Source organism: Poecilia reticulata, linkage group LG17 (genome assembly GCF_000633615.1).
Source record: "Poecilia reticulata strain Guanapo linkage group LG17, Guppy_female_1.0+MT, whole genome shotgun sequence".
Lineage (NCBI taxonomy): Eukaryota > Metazoa > Chordata > Actinopteri > Cyprinodontiformes > Poeciliidae > Poecilia > Poecilia reticulata.
In genome coordinates, this window is record NC_024347.1 from 6,684,771 (window position 1) to 6,702,046 (window position 17,276).

Here is a 17,276-nt window from a genome sequence, read left to right on the forward strand (position 1 = left end):
TCTTTCACTAATTAGTTTACCAATTTCAGAGGTCAGCGACCTTTACAGTCTATAACCTGCTTAGAGCTGCTAATGTTACCTGACCTTTCGATTAAAGACGGCTTATGACTTTTGGGAAATATTTGCTTTGGGAACATTTTACCTCTATTTGTAGCTTACAGAGAAAAACATAAAAATGTTTGCAAAGAGAGAATGGATGAATTTCCTACTACAGGATCTTAGTAACACTATTCCATCATGAATAGAAGGAAAATAAATAAAAAGTTGTTTGAAATTCAATGCAAGTGTTTCATATAAAACCTAACTTTATCTTTTTAGATCGTTATTAAAAGTCATTGTGGCTGGTCCAGGACTGCACAGTGGTGCAGTAGGTATAGCTACAAGGCAACAACAAGAAGGTCCTGGGTTTGATTCCCAGTCTGGGATCTTTCTGCATGGAGTTTGCAGTTTGCATGTTCTCCTTGTGCATGCGTGGGTTCTCTCCAGGTACTCCGGCTTCCTCCCACAGACCAAAAACATGACTGTCAGGTTAATTCTCCTCTCTAAACTGTGTGTGTATGGTCGTCTGTCTCTGTGTTGCCCTGTGACAGACTGGCGACCTGTCCAGGTGTACCCTGCCTCTCGCCCGGAACATTAGCTGGAGATAGGCACCAGCAACCCGTCCGACCCCACTAGGGACAAGGGTGTTAGAAAATGGATGGATGGATGGGTGATTGGTCCAAAGAGTTACCGGGGCCACAGGTTTCAGACCCCTACTCTGCTTCTCTATACTGTAAACACAGAGCCACACATCACTGGCTCTGATTGGACAGCGAGCAGGAAGTAAATAGCTGTGTTTGGAGTGTAAACTGTACCCAGGGCTGCTGGGTGAGATCAGATCTGGAACAGTCAACGTCTGTTAAATGAGCTGTAAATCTGACCTGGTTCGTCTTCTGCATTCATATAGATCTCTGCAGAGCAAAGGGGATCGATTGTCTTTACAAAAAGTATTTACACCCCATCCTACAACAATACTAACTTCAATGTATTTTATGGGGATCCTTTGGTGTAGTATGCATTGTCCACTTCAATTTAATGGCCATAAATAAAACCACGTGCAACAAATTTTCTTCGGAAATCACTTTTTTGAAATCACATCTTTGCCTGTGAGGAGAAATAACTTTTTGGACAAAAAAAAATCTGTAAAGGCAAAAATTGGAATCATCAGGTTAGACTTTAAAATCGGTGCAGCCCTGTTGTTTATGTTAGAACAGGATAAAAAACATCGGGTGACAGCATGAACTGCTTACGGAATATTTTCCTTGACCTCCAAACGGCTCAGCAGATAGATTTCATTAAAACACTGAAGCTGGTGTATGAACAAGAGGTCTCACTTCAACATAACCTGAAGGTGTATGTCTGTCTGCTACATTTTTGGTTAAAACATTTTTGCTGTCCGTGTGGTAAAGTTATGGTGGCTGAAGTAGCAAGAAGTTTTACTTGAGAGTAATGCTTCATAATGGTGTATGGCCTAATGAAGTCATTTAAAAAAAAATAAAAAGTTACTGAACTAAATATAAGTAGTTACCACTCACCTCTGGTTCTGGGTTTTTTGCTAAAACAGTAGATTGGGTCATCCCTTTATGGAAGTTTTGTACATTTAGAGCAGTGAGACTTTGTCAGTATTCTGCTGATGCTGAATCAACACAATTTCACAATTGCTGTGTTTTTATTAAAGAATAAATGCAATGAAAATCATATGTGAATAAATTTGTTCTAGTGATAAATCATAAAACATGCCGCACGACATCCTCCTGCTACTTCCTGTTGTCTTCTTTGTGTTGTCGGAGCAACATCCGATTGTTGGTCATGTGACTTGTGTGATGTGAAAATATTGTTTCCATTCAAGCTTAGCGAAAGTTTAGCCAAAATGTATTATCAAAAAACTTTTTTTTAAATTGGCGTGCTTCCATTAAGCAAATTTATTTTCAAAATGTCAAATTGTGCAACCACATGGTCAATGGAAACACGGCTACTGAAGAGACTGATAATTATCCATGTCTATACCTGTTTATCCCTTTGTGAAATATCCTTTTCTTGCCACATGGTGGTGCTGTCTGATCTCTTATCTTCCTCAAGTATGTCGTCTGCAGGAGTTCAGCTCATTAACATAAACCGCGATAATCAGAAATAATGTACTGTAAAGTTTTCGGGGGAAAAAAAACTTTAGCTTTGCTCCATTTGTACTTTAGTAAGTGTTTCTACATGATGTCAGCTTTATAACTTGCCTGCTTTTTCTGTTCCTAATTGTGCAGACCTGTGAACGAACAGACCATCTGTCACCCTGGCACTGCCAGGTGGTCCAAACATACTGGAAAGGGGTCCATAATGCTTCATCTACTCGTTTGTTCCCAGGAGAGAACCAGAACGTGTGAAATGTGTCTGAAAGAGGGCTAAACCTGCAGCACAGGACATTGTGCAGCTTGTTTTGTGTGTGTGTGTGCATGTATGTGGGTGTCTGTGTGTGCTGCTTCTGTGACATGATTAACTTTTTCGTTATTCGTCCCATTAGTCAGTTTAGTTTGCATGTGTGTGGGGTCCTACATATCATATTACTTTTAGGTTTATTTACTGGAAGTACCAAGTCGTAACAAACACAAGCAGGATGTCATTAATCAAACACACAGGCTTTTCATGGAAAAACCAATCATTTATCAACTCAATCCAACGAATTTTGTAATTAATGCATTTCTCAGAATATCGGAATGTAAGTTGTAGAGATGTGCCAATCAGGTTTTTTCCTGCCGATTCCGATCACCGATACCGATCACACAATTATTTTTTTTTTATCAAAAGCACCACCGGTTACATTATGTGGAAAAAGGAACCATGAATTCACCTTAATTTAGACAAAAACTTGTTTTTAATAACTTTTTCCAAGAAAGAAACAAAACAGACATTGTGCAAATTGTAATGCTATCAGTAATACTATCTTCGTCAGTAATACTATCTTCGTCAGTAATACTATCTTCGTCGTGTTGATGCATTTTGACCTGCTTCACCCCACGTGCTTCAATTTTCCGCCGCAAAACGCAAACGTCCCCATTCACTCAGTGCGTCAGTTCCACATCGCTTAGTATTTGTTGCTGCATGTTTGCAAAGAGGAGACCAGCTGCACAGGCAGGCTGCGAAATGAGATGCAGGTGATCGGTTTGTGTGATTGGCAACAAGAGACCGTGATCGGCGATCACCAATCATACACTTTTTCACGGAAATTGGCCGATTATGATCGGTGGCCTCTAGTATGTATGTTGTGTTCTACATACATCCCGTTTCACAGAATGCATCTGATTAGAAGTAAAATCGGATTTATGAAACCTTTGACAGAAAGTAGTGTGTGGTTTCCTCTCGCCCCAGGTTGGTAGAGCCGGTAAAGTGGGTCCCTCTGTCCTGTCTGACTGGTTGAAGAACTTCCCAACTACTCCCACGTACAGTAAGGTTTGCCCGCTGCAAGCTTCTTTCATCCTGTTTCCTCCTGCATTCACTGCATTTCATAAGCCAGAAGTCCAAATTTGGGTATGTCTTGTGAGAGTGGGTGATAGTTCAGCTAGCATAAAGCAGCTTCCTGTTATACAGGTATGGAAGAAGAAAAGAAGGATAATGCTAGCAATATGGACATATCATGACCGGGATGAGGGAGGGGCATGACCCTTTGACCTCCTGGAGGAAAGTAGAAGCTGCTGCGGAGGCGTGCAGCCCAACTTTGCTCTCCAGTGACAAATAAATCATTAACAATTGCTTGTGGTGGAATTGGCGTGTAAATTTGTCCCAGAGCCAGCGTCACTTTGATGGATTCTCATGTTTCTTTAGACTCCCTAAGCATCTCCAAACAAAGAGCAGTGTGTGCTTTGTCACTGAGGCCCAGTCGGGACACCTGTAGTTAGAGGGCAGAGCGTCTGCAAGTTTCTGAAACAAGAAACCAAACTCCTACAAGTCAGTGGAGCCTGCAGTGTGTCAGGCGGGATGCACAATCCTACCCTGTCTTCTTCTGCACAGGCTCACTGTCTGTTCACTCGCTCCACCCAGGTGCTTCATTCACACTTCGGAGGACCTCCAAGTTTTTGTTTGCCGTGATTTACAGAATTCATTGTGCTCTGAACAAGGCTTCCCATTTTGCACCAGGGATGCTTCCTGTTCGGCAGCTTCTTCTCTGGTCAGCTCTCTGACACTCTTAATCTGGCAGCCTGAAATATTTGCTGGACAAATTAGTTTCCAAGCATGAAAAGAGGGAAGTGAAGGGAAGATGAGGAGGAGGCAGGGGTCATTTTTAAAGGGAGTTAGGGGAGGGCTGCAGAGGAAGTAATCCATAATGTGAGCCCCTTTCTGTACCCAACATGTCTCTGAAACTGTGGGAGCAGTCATTCATGTAGGTTCTGATTAATCGCAACACATTCCCCTTTGTGCCCTCTATGTCTTAGTAAGTCTGCCATTGATTTGTCCTCTTTCTATCTTCAGATGATTGATTGAACTACTAATTTAACCAAACAAAAAAAATCAGTTGTCGCCAAAGTCTTCAATAGCTAAAAAAGTTGCTAGTTTTGTTGCTAGTTGTTCTGTCTGAAAAGTTGCTAAATATAGTGATTGTTAACTGTGCATGTGACCTGGTGTGTGGATCAGTCAGTCCTCTCACAGCAGAGCAAAAGGGGAGAGTGTCTGATTTACAGACCTTTGTGGAGGAATTTGAGATTGATGGATAAAATCAGTTTCACATGTAACTATCAGTTGATTACCAGAAATGAAGGAAATCGGTGCACCCCATAACTCAGCTTTCTCCCCGACCTGTTTGCTGGGTTCATTGGTCTTAATGATGCTAATTAGATGACATTTGATTTTATTTAGGGGCATCAAATTAAATAAAGTAGAGCAGTGGGTAGTACTGTTGCCTTCCAGCAAGAAGGTCCTGGGTTTGATTCCCAGGACCTTCCGGGGTTTTTCTGCATGGAGTTTGCATGTTCTCCCTGTGCTTGGTGGGTTCTCTCTCCGGGTTCTCCTTAGGTGTGAGTGTGTGTGTGTGCATGGTTGTTTGCCCTGTCTCTCTCTGTGTTGCCCTGCGACAGACTGGCAACCCGTCCAGGGTGTATCCCGCTTCTCGCCCGAAATGTTCACTAGAGATAGGCACCCGCAGCCCTCCCAACCCCACTAGGGAAAATGGTGTACAGAAAATGGACAGATGGAAATTGAATAAAATCATAAATACATAAACATACTATAATTATCCATTTAATGGTTTTGAAAACCATGTGTCCTTTTCCTTTTGCACTTGAAACTCTACACTTTGACGGGAATTTAGAGGGATTTTTTATGCGTCTTTCAGATTGCTAACTCTGCACATATTATAGAATCAAAACCAAAAGTACTTTTGTCTTCAGTGTTTCCTCCTCTTCTCTTTGCCGTTACTTTCAAATCCCTGTGAGCTTCCCCTGGGCAACATTTCTAGTTTTTGTTTTCAGATGGGACACATTCAGAATCTCAGTTTCTGAGTCCAACACGGGGACAGTTCGAATTCCCGTTTTTTCATTTTCCACCTCACCCGTTTTTCCCCGTTCAGCTGAAGAGCCCAGCATCAGGCTATTGGAGCACAGTTGGGGAAATTTCTGCACAGGAAAATGCAGGGAGTTGTAGCTCGCTTAATCAACAGCAGGACAGTCTATTTCACCAAACGTCTCATGTGGTCACATTTGTTACCAAACAAACAAAATGGATCATTCATGCACAAACTATTTCCATGTTCATCACAGAATCACGTGACCCACAGCTTTCCACAGCTCTGTGTTCATAAAAGGATTTTCTCCTCTATCTGCTTGCCATGACCTCAACCTGTCTTCCTGTTCAGCTCCAACTAAGGCCTTTAACTGGGCCATAAACGGGTCATGAATTCTCTAATCTGGACTTTGAAACAGTGGAAAACAAACATGTGAAGAGTTTGCTGTAAGAACGTAGTGATGATGATGACGATGCTGGTGTCATATATCATCAGCAGATGTTCATTCTGCTGCTGTTCTTCATATTTTTTTTGTGCTTGTGTTAGAATTGTTGCAGTATTACCGTACTGTTGGTTCGCCCCTCTCCACACATGCATCAGCAGGCTAATTTCACTGGGCGGTGACTTTCTGTTTCTTGTGTGGCTTGTTTCGTGAACTCATGTGTAATAATCTGCTGATCATCCACATGCCTGGCATTCCTGTTCCTGTTTGTCCAGAAACTGCCCCTCATACGTACTGATGGTGTGAATCATGGAGTTCTGGTAGCGCTCATAGATAAAAAAAAAAAAAACCAAAGATGACTTCTTGTTCTTTATGCCCCTTGTTTCCTGTCTGCTGGTTTTAAAAAACTCTTCAGGATCACGTCACATTTTAAGTTTCACCTGTTCTTGCAAACTTATTGGCACCCCTAGTAAAGATGTGCATACTGCCTTGAAATAAATTCATGTTTTATAATAGCATCATAAATCACATAGTACATTTCAGAAATATCCAATGTTTAGTTCAGGTGCATTTATTGCTGGACAACAAATTAATAACAATATATATATATATATATATCACATTGGATGTGTGATCAATATCAATAAATGGCACATCTGATAGAATATTCAATATGTAGAATATTCACTGAGCTGAGAAATCTTCCTCTCTGTACCATGTCTGTAGATCAGTTCTTTCAGTCTCCAACCCTCAGGCAGAATGGAGCAGGAGAATTAGCTGCTCCTCAGCATGCATTGGAGTTCTGCAGCCCTGCTAATGGCCTAGTTATTGACTCGGGAGAGTTGGAGCAGATATAGATCTAAAAGTTTGTAATACTGGACCAAAAAATTAAACTCTGGTCCACCTACAAACGTAGGTCTTGGTTAGGTTGAAGTGAACTCTGTTTTGGTTTGAATCCATATGTGAGCGCCAAGTGCACTGGAGACTGCTTCAAAAGAAGCGGAGGGCATTCTGGGTAAATACAAGCGAAACAAATGCGTGTAGGAAGCCCTAGTAGGAGAAAATGGCTCATGGTCAGCCATGGTGTCCAATCACGCTCTCTAATTCCTTTAGTTTTGGGTGATTCTTGGATGTGAAATCCATCTTGTCCACTGATCTTATATCTCCCCCCACAAAGGTCTAAAAATCCGCCTCTGTCGGGGCACACCCCCTAACCAGGTCACGTCAGCACATTGGTGGTTAACACTAGTCACCCCACAGTTGCCAGGCTAGCAACTTTGTTGGTATATTTAGGAACTTTTCAGATAAATGAATTGGTATTGGGAAAAATCGGAATCAGCAGCTGATCATCAATCATCCAGAAAACTGCAAACTGTGCACCTCTGATAATAAAGAGTAATCTATGACAATAAGTCATAGATTACTAGAAGCTGATCAACTGAAATAAAAAAAATCTTAATTTATGTTAAAGAAATTAAAGATTCCAATCTTCGTACTATATGGGATTTTATTTCCATAAGCTTCTTATTATCTTTAAATGTAACCATGTCACACAGAGGGACATCCTTGTCCGTCTGTGTTTCCTTTAGAGGTTGGAAAAAAGGACAAACCCTGTGTCCCTGGTGGCCTGTTACCTCTGACGTGTAAAGACAAGGTTCAGAAATATGCAGACAAAACCCTTTTAACGTGTGCGTGACACACCAAAGCAAGTGACGCTTCTCAGATGTCACTGAATAAATGGTGCTGTGGCAAAACATTGACTTAGCCATGTTGGACTGAGGTGTATGTGTGTGTGCGTGTGTGTGTGTGTGTGGGAGGGGGTTGGTGGTGTGTTGCTGAGTTTCCCTTTTCTCCCCTTATGTTTCAGTTGAGCTGAATTAGCATTTAAGATCTTTAGCTGATTTTGGAATCTCTCATTCTCATGGAATTAAATCCCCTTTATTAGAAAACATGGAGGGGATGTAGAAAATGCAAATATAATCATGCAGAAACAAAAATGGTTTAAAAGACAATAAAAAACACTTAAATAAATCTGATTAAACATACATAATGTGAATTTACTGAAGTGTTGCATAGTGGCAGATACTAAGCGGGGGAAGGGGTCCCTGATTCATCAGAAGCCTCTGCTTGAAGAGTGCTCATTCATCAGTGGTCAACTGATCTGTCCATCATTACTATACTGAGTTACAGTTAAGTACAAAATTATACATATTCCAGCAGATTTGGAGTTAAAGTAATCTTGTAATTTCCAGTCAGAAGAAACATGTTTCTTCTGACAGGAAGAAAAGGCAACTTTTTGGAGTCTACAGTCCCAATTTGAATCTCACAAAGAAACTGTGAAAGGAGCTAAAGATTATGGTTATGGCAAGGAGGCCTTCCAATCCCAGAGACTTGGACTTCATCAGCAAAAACATGTGGAAAAATGCTAAATCTGGTTAATGGTTGGAAGAAAGGTTTGACAGCAGTAATACTAAAACGTTTTCCACTTATCACTTAAATCAGCTAAAATAATTCTTGACATGGCATGTTTGTTTTTGTTTTTGTTTTTTTAAACTGATGTCCCTTTTAAAATGTCTTATCTCCTGGATGGTGGTGAGAGCATCAGGGTTTCCCCTGAAGCTTCCAGTCCTCACAGCTCAGAAGCAAATAAAAGGGACATATGATCACAACAGATGGACCTGAAGCTGTGTATACTGAGTGTATTTTTTTACCTTGTAAAACAACATATTTAAAACCAAATAACCATTAGACTTTGCACCCCTGGACTTACAAATTCAACCCTTGTCTGCAAAACAAGCACGGCATTATTGTTGATGTCATCCTCTGACTAATCCCATTTCCTCTTTCCATAAAATACAAGCGCCTTTACAACCTTTAAGTTGTTTTCTAATGACCTTTCATGACGTGCAACCCATCAATGACTCCATCCATGCATGAAGATTTTTTTTTACATCTGCTGCGACCGACGAGCATCATAGCAGACCTTTGGCCTTCTTTCTTCTACCTTTGCCATAGTGGCAGCACAAACGCAGGGAGTTGAGCTCAGGGGCGGAGCCTGGAAAGACTGAATACGTTTGTTTATTGTTCCATACAGGCAGGGCCGTGTCGGACCAGAAATGGACAGCCATTGTGTTGTGTCTCTCTGCCTCCATGGTGAATAGTTGCTTTCACAGAGAGCTAGAGGGGGACCGAGGCGAAAGGCAAGCCACTCACAATAGCTTTAAGTTTTACGGCGTTCTGTCGCCAACTCTAGATTTTTTGGCTTGAGACCAAATGCAACATACACACAGCTGCAGGCCAGCCTTCTCCAGCTGAACTACCCCCACCCCCTTCATAATACACACAGACTCTTATCTCTCTGCCAACCTCGGCCGCAGGCCTGCAGCTCTCTCCCGTCCATTCATTCCTCCTCTGTGTGTACATTTCCAGCAAACTCCACTGGGCTTGCGCCGGGTCGCCTTTTGTGCAGGTTCTGGTCAACAATGGCGTTTGTTTCGCAAGGGCAATGCCCTGTGTCTCCTACATGCCACCCTCCGTGCGTCTGTGGTGACGTCCAAACGGCATTATCTGTCAACGGTCTCTGTTTGTTTTTGGGCTGTTCTGGAGTTGATAATGTCTCATTACCAAGGAACCAGAGGCTCATAGGCACCACCGTGGAAACTACAGAGACCGGGCTAATCTGGGTGATAGCCAGCTGGCATTCGGAGTGCTTACACTTAGCAACAGTTGGGAGTTGTAGTCAGAGCCTGGCTCACAACAGGTGGCTATAACTCAGACCTGTGGACTATTTTTAGTGGAACCTCTAGCTGACACCACAGAGCTGCTCTCTGCTTCACATCCTTTGTCTAAAGCAGGGGTGTCCAAAGTCAGTCCTCAAGGGCCGGCATCCTGCATGTTTTCGCTCTCTCCCTTGTGGTTGTAACAACCTCCTCAGCAAGTCGGTGTTTTGCTTAGGCCTCTAATGAGCCATCATTTGATGTAGGTGTATAAACCCAGGGAGAGAACTAAAACATGCAGGATGCTGGCCCTCGAGGACCGACTTTGGACACCCCTGGTCTAAAGCATGGAGTTTCTACATTTGTGGCAGGAAATTACAAATTCTTTGCCACTAAAAACTATCAAAGTATGCCTTCATCCCTGTTTACCTTGATGCCTTGAATAAAATCCACCTGACCACTTTGCCTTCTGACATTACCTGATTGGTAAACAGAGTCCACCTGGGTGTAATTTTATCTCAGTATAAACACAGCTGTTTAAAGAAGGTTTCAGATGTTAGAGAACACTGGAGAACAAAGAGCTTCATGGAGACCAAGGAACACAGCAGACACATCAGGGAGGACATTGTGGAGAAGTTTAACGCAGAGATGGGTTATAGAACAATATCCCAAGGCACAGAGCTCTGCTCAGTCCATCATCTTTAAACAGAGAGTATGGAATGACTGCAAATGTACTAAGACATGGCTAAGTTTTTTATTTAGGTTTTGACAGCCATACAGTCTGTTACCAAATCAGCTTACTGTCAGTGAAAAAAAAAAAAACAATAAAGTTTCTTGTCCAGCAGGACACAGAAAAGCTGGTGCATGTCTTTGTTTTCAGTAGATTAGATTATTGAATCGGTGTTTATGCTGGTTCCTGTAAAGCTAAAAAATCAATCTGGCTGCTGAGCTCATTTATAAGGTGCTGCCAAAGTCCTGACCAGCTCCAGGAAAATAGGAGCCTGAAGTGTGCACAAATTGGTTGGTTCTTTTGAAAACATTTGTTTCCAACAGCTTTTGACTAAAGAATGAACAGCTGAAAACATTTGTTTTGTTCATTCCTCTGATTGTCTTTTCTTTCATGTTTAATTGTCTGTTATTCCTGAGATGTTCTGTAAGCAACAGTACATTGTTTTGTTTACACACTGCAGAAATCAACTTGCCTCGTCTGGAGCTCTTCACGTCTTATCGCAGTTATCCGTCATCCTGTCAGCCAGTCGCAGACCCTTACACCGTCATATTTGAGTTTTCTATGAGCCTCTGTCATGCTCAGACATTGTGAAATAACATCATGTTTTAGGAATTGCATTGCCCTTAAAAAAGGTGTTATTTATGTTGCACTTACAGGTAATAATAGCATTCGGTAATATCATTCATATTTGAATTCATATTTGGATGCCATTACCGGCTGTCTAGACCAGTGGTTCTTAACCTGGGTTCGATCGAACCCCAGGGGTTTGATGAGTTGGTCTCAGGGGTTCGGCGGAGCCTCTGCCGTGGACGTAGACACACTTGTGTAAAGTTGTGATGACGCGCCGCTTTGCCATTACTTGCTGCAGAGGATCATGTCACATTGCTTAGCCAATCAGAGGATCACGTTACATTGCTTAGCCAATCAGTGCTGCGGAGGAGCACTGATTGAAGGAGCTCCTCTCAGCATGAATTTGAACTTGTGTCTTTAATTACTTCAGCAAAGCTCACAGTTTTTACCAAATTCTGTAGCCTTCGGTGTACTTCTAAATCTGCTCCATAGTTGCATCTTTTCGGGCTTGCTACTGCCTCTAGTGGCAACGGGGTGGTAACACAATTAATATAATTACATTACTAAATCAGAATACCGCAAAGTCTTATTTATTAATAATTTTTCATTCTCTTAAGAATGTAGAGCTAATTAAATGACCTAAACAAGATCTTAAAGTGGTTCCAGTTTCCCTCGATGGCCAACCTGTTGAAAAATTTTAAATACCTTGGGTCATTCCTCTACAGTCAGCTCAACTTTGCTGAAAACACTGACTATATTTTGAAGAACTGCTCTCAAAGACTCTATCTTTTAAGAAGACTTAGTGATCTTCTTAAAGTGACCCAACTAGACTCTCGTTGGGTCACCCATATATCTTGAATTGGAAAAAAAATCATTTTATTTATCACAAAAGAAGGGTTCAGTGAATGCACATATGAATCTGATGGGTTCGGTACCTCAAAAAAGGTTAAAACCACTGTTCTAGACGTTGGGAGTGTGGTGCAGTTGTGACAGAATACCGGGTGTATTTTTCTCTTGTCTTTTATGAAGACATGCAGGTTACAGGACTGAACAGCTAGCTGGTTTCTCAGAGGCAGCACAATGTGACTTTGGATTTAATGGCTATTTTCTATGGTGGTATAACCCAAATTATTTGACTTTTGCCCTTAACAGAATTCTTAAGTTTTGGGTTATTTTCCTTAAATGTTTTGGATCCTTAAATAAAGAAATACAAGCTTAACCTAAGTAAATACAACAAGCAGTTTTAAAATTAAGTTTTTATTTCCGAAGAAGAAAAAAATCTTCAAACTAACCTGCTCTCTAAAGGTTGTTGGACTTTGCTTGGCAGTAGTAACGGCTGTAATCAGGCAAATATTTCTTATTGGTTGATTCTATGGATCTAACAATTATCTGTGTTGGGCCAAAAGAAGTGTTTAATCACAATTAATTTCACTGAACGTGCAACTGAATTTCTACCCAATAGTTTGGATAACTTTATTTAGTAATAAATGAAATAATAATTTAGAAAACAGGTCATTTTATCTAATCATGTTTTTTTTGTCCATTGGTAAAAAAATTTGACAAAAATATAGGAAGTCAACAGAGGAAGGGTTTAATTTTTCTTATTTTGATGTATTGCATCAGATAGGGATGATGGAAACAGCAAAATTCTAAATAACTTTCTCAATTTTGCAAAAATACTTTTTACACTCTCCTGAAGCAGTTAAGGCAGTAAAGTGGAGTTGGAAACACATTAGTTGAAGAAGTTCTGACACAGTGAACGCTGCCATCCGCTCTTGGGTCTGCACCTTACCAGATGCATGTCACCTCCATCAGGGGATAATTCGAGGCCTCTACATTGTGTTTATTACAGCCAAGTGCAGCGTTAACATCTGATGATTTTACTCTTAGCTTAGCCTGCTTGATTCGCTCCTAACCAGCTGACTTGTATTTTCTTTTTTGTGACGTTATAAAAGTTCACTAAAAATTGGCATGACATTTAGATGGAAAAATAGCTACTGTAACTTTTGAACACATCCCTTCTCAAACACTATCTATCCCTAGTGGGGTGTTGGTGCCTCTAGCGATTAATGGGCGAGAGGTGGGGTCACCCAGACAGGTCGCCAGTCCATCACGCCTGAATCAAATAAAGGGTTAACGACCAGATCTTTGCAAAACCAGCTGACATGCAATGGAGGTAATTCAGACTTTTAATCTCTGTTGAGGCAGAGATTCATCCAAAAGTTGCAGCATTGTGGTGCTTGAGTACTGATGTTGTAGACTTGATATAGAGGAAACTCTTTCACAGCACTGTGAGCTGTTATTTTCCTGTCACTCCTTCAAACAGTCCTGCAGTCCTCCCTTTAAATATCTGGTTCTGTCAGAATATTAGATGTCCGTCAGATAACTGCAACCAAGCAGTTGCAAGGCAGTCATAAAAAGCAGTAAGTGTTTGCATGGGTGGGGTTCATGTTAGCATCGCTTATCTCAGCAGCCATACCTGCAGCTCCGTGGTTCACCAGTTTCCCTCAAAGAACACACTGTACAGTTCTCCTTCAGTGTGTTGGTGAGTATGAGCTGAAATAATAACCTCAAAATCTACTGCAAACTTATGCTTCCATAACAGCCCTTGTGTTATGTAATTTTTAATTATTTTTTATTTTTTGCTTCTGGGGTCATTTGCATGAACTAATAAGCCAGAGGTCTGCAGTCTGAAAAGCTAGAGACAGCCACAAAACATAAATACAACAAATGTAAAGTTTAGCAGTTTTTAGCTGTTTCTTTGCATGAATTTTCATAACATGACAGTAGAAGTACCAGTTACCAGTTTTTAGATGTGATTTTAATGGGGGTTTTTGTCATTGGGCTTGAAATTGCTTTTTATTTGACATGCTTTTTATTGATGGACTAAGGACAGAAACATCTGTGGATTGTAAATGTTGCTGACCTAAGGGATTAATTTCAGATGAATTGTAAAATAAATTGATTTGAAATTATTTTATGCAAATGAGACCAAAAGTAGAAGGAAAAAAAATCATATCCTTAAGTTTCTTTCTTCGTCCACCAGGCTCTTACCAAACCGTTTAAGTCCTTCACTAGGCTCATTCTATGAGCAGACAGCATATGTTGTTTAGGAATTTTGCAGACCAGCATTTATGTATTTCTCTGAAGTGGAAGCAGAAGTCTAGGATCAGAAGCCAAACCCCATTTATCTGACTTTTATATTTAGAATTGCACCACCATCTGGTTTAGTCAAAGTGAAAGTCTCTTTCATGTAATTCCTCTTCAGATGGAGTTCTTTTTACCCTTTTCATGCACACAAGTGGATCATAATGCGAACATGCTGTTTTGGACTTCCTCCAATCCAGTTGTCTAAGGGTGCATTCATACCAGCCTCATTGAGTCTGTTTTAATCAAACTCCAGTTCGTTTTGAGAGGTGTGAAGGCGCAATCAAATTCTGATGTGGACCAAACAAACGAACTCTGGTTCGGTTAAAGTGAACTCTGGTGTGGTTTGAATGTATATGTGAATGGCAAGCGAACCGGAGACCACTTCAAAAGCAGGAAGCAAACTATTGTGCTGGGAATTCTGGGTAAATGCATCCAAAACATACGTGTGAGTCTGTCACTAACGGGAGAAATAGTTTGTGGTCTTTAACCAAAGATAGAAGAGAAATCCTACAACTATTAAAATCTGACGTCACTCTGTTTTTGTTCATGTCATGAAGGAGGACGTTGCGCCAAGTGTCTTCAGAGGTTTTTGTGTTGTTTCCTTCACTGGTTGTTGATGCAGCGCCCCTACAGGCGACTGGGGAGAACAGGTTGCTCAAAGGGTTTGGTTGGTTTGAGAAAGAAAACAGCAGCCGAAAATAAATGAATGAGTGAATGAATATACTTTATTAGTCCCCAGAGGGGAAATGCACATTTTAGTGCAGCTTGTCCAAAGAACAACAACAAAAAAAGGAACAAATGTTTTGGTTAACAAACAAAATCTACTGGACTATGAGGTGGAAAAATGCCCTGACTGTCACAATTCCACCTTATGTTTCCCAATATTTCTGTGTCCAACTTATCAACTTTGAGAACAATAATATTTAGTGGCAGCCTAATATGTCCCGCCCATTAACTGGAGCCACAAAGAAGAATATTCAGTAGTTGCTTTTCCATTGACAAAATAGTTGTGCAGTTTAATATTTTGAAAATAAATTTGCTTAAGGAAAATGCCAATTTTGTCTTTCAATAAGAAGTTTTGATGCTAGGATGAGGAGTTTTTATTTATTTATTTTTTTAGCCATATCATTTATTTTACAAAACTGCAATAGAGACACTTTTTTCACATTTCGAGTCACATGATCAACAACCGGATGTTGACACTGGCTTAAACCTCGAAGAAGAAGAAGAAGAAGGCGACAGTTGATGATGGCAGAGCATGTTTTTCAATGACTTATCTTGTAAACAAACTCCCTCACGTGATTTTAGTTGTGATTTGTGTTTAATGGAAACACCGCAATTACAAAATCGTGTTTTTTCGATAGCATAATATAGACAAAGATTTGCAGACATTTGTAATGGAAACGCAACTAATGTCATTCAGCTCTCCTGTGGGTGGTCGTAATGTTATGCCATAATGGTGTAGATGTTTCTAACAGCTTGTGGCTTTAGTACTTGCTGTGAAACATCGCAAAGCTCCTCTCTCATCAACTGTTGCTGCGAACAGAAAGCGCCGCGTCCCTTTTTTTCTGGTGGGAAAGTGGTGATGTCACTCCCAGCGTTATGAACAGCGCTGCTGCCTCACCCCTTCTTTTCAGAGTCTCCCCCCGCTTGATAAACACAATCCTCCTTTACTCAGCAGCAGGACTGATGACTGAGTGTTGTTGCCCCTGATAAGCTCAGCCTCCACCTGAGAACAGGGCCGAGTTTATAGTAAAGCAGGTAGAAGTGGCTCTGGGTCGTGCTGGAGGTGCAGCAGGCGACAGTTTTTCAGCCAGCTGGAAAAGTGCTGACTATGTGTGAGAAGGCTACTTTTAGCACAGCCTGCAGAGGGAAAGTCTGAAAGAGGAGAATTGCTTGTGTGTGTGCGTGGGTGTGTGTGTGTGGGTTTATACAAGGGAGAGCTAGTATTCCGGTTTGTGGCTGGAATCCAAGTTTTGAACTCTTTTGTTTGAAGCTGCAGACAATCTGTCTACATATTGCAGTTCAGCCGTTTACAGTTCACACCAGCTGGTGGATTCAGTCAGTTGCTTTTTTTCCATCAATAAAGGGCTACATCCAATTCAGTTCACATCTGGAGTTTTAACAGATTACTGCACAATTATGTACATGCAGATGTGTGGAATAGCAGGAAGTGATCCAATGTAAAAGAAAACAGTAAGCTGCTGCCTTATCAGGAAGATGGTCGCACATGGGGAATGAGTTGGTGTTAATGTTCCTAAACTGGTTGGGTTTTTTGTTTTGGAAAAGTCTTTATTATGTTCATTAATAGGTTCTCCTCCAAACAGCAGGAAGCTTACAGCAGAACACTGTAGGCGTGCATCGATTTCCTTAAAGGGGCAGTATTATGTTTACCAGGCACATAGTGCCATTTTATAGCATAATCAAATAACTGTATTACCTTCACTTGTTATAAAAATGCTATCAAATCTGAATTAAAAGAAATTTGACTTCCTAATTTTTTTAAATTGGGCGTCTGTCTCTTTAAAAACTCGTGTTTTTTCTTTATCCAGTGCCTTCAGTGTGGAACCTTGTTAACACGTGGCTCCCCAATTAACCCTTTTGCAATGTTTTTACCAGTGTTGCTCTGAGGAGTTGCTCCTATAATAAGCTCAGCAAATGTGAAAATCACAGACAATTGTGTTCTGCTCTCTCACTGCACTCTTATTTTTTTCATGTGGCAAATAATCCAGACTCACCTCACTATTTTTATTTTTATTTTAAAATAACAGCCAACAGCGACGCAGTGTGGCACTGCCTAAATTTACACCACTCAAACGTAACTTGGGTAAAGTTAGCCTTCCTGTGTCTACATTGTAGATACTAGTGCAGAACAGACCAAACTGTGTCAACCCAGCATGGTGAACCCACCATGCTGGGTTGACACCCACAGGTGAAAGAATGACAGCCTCCATGGGTGAAAAATATAACAAGAAAAATAAAATTTGTGAAGTAATTATGAGTTTTTGTGTATCACAAACAGCATTTTGTTTAGTTGACAAGAAAATTACAACATATTTAGACCAACATGTTCAACTAATCTTGGATCCCTTTAACAACAGTTGACCCACTGTTGCCAACTTAGTGACAACTCTAACAACTTGTCAG

The 17,276-nt window shown here is 40.9% G+C and overlaps 1 protein-coding gene across 2 annotated transcripts in view; it reads left to right on the forward strand.

Moving 5' to 3' along the window:
• Positions 1-17,276, forward strand: part of gng12a (guanine nucleotide binding protein (G protein), gamma 12a) — a 34,425-nt gene that overhangs the window by 6,442 nt on the left and 10,707 nt on the right. The window contains exon 1 of one of the 2 annotated variants that reach the window (XM_008433379.2): positions 13,429-13,524. The exons of the other annotated variant lie outside the window; for it this stretch is intronic. The gene's annotated coding sequence lies outside the window, so the exon portion shown is untranslated. Of the gene's footprint in view, positions 1-13,428; positions 13,525-17,276 lie in introns of those variants that run through there. 2 annotated transcript variants of the gene reach the window in all.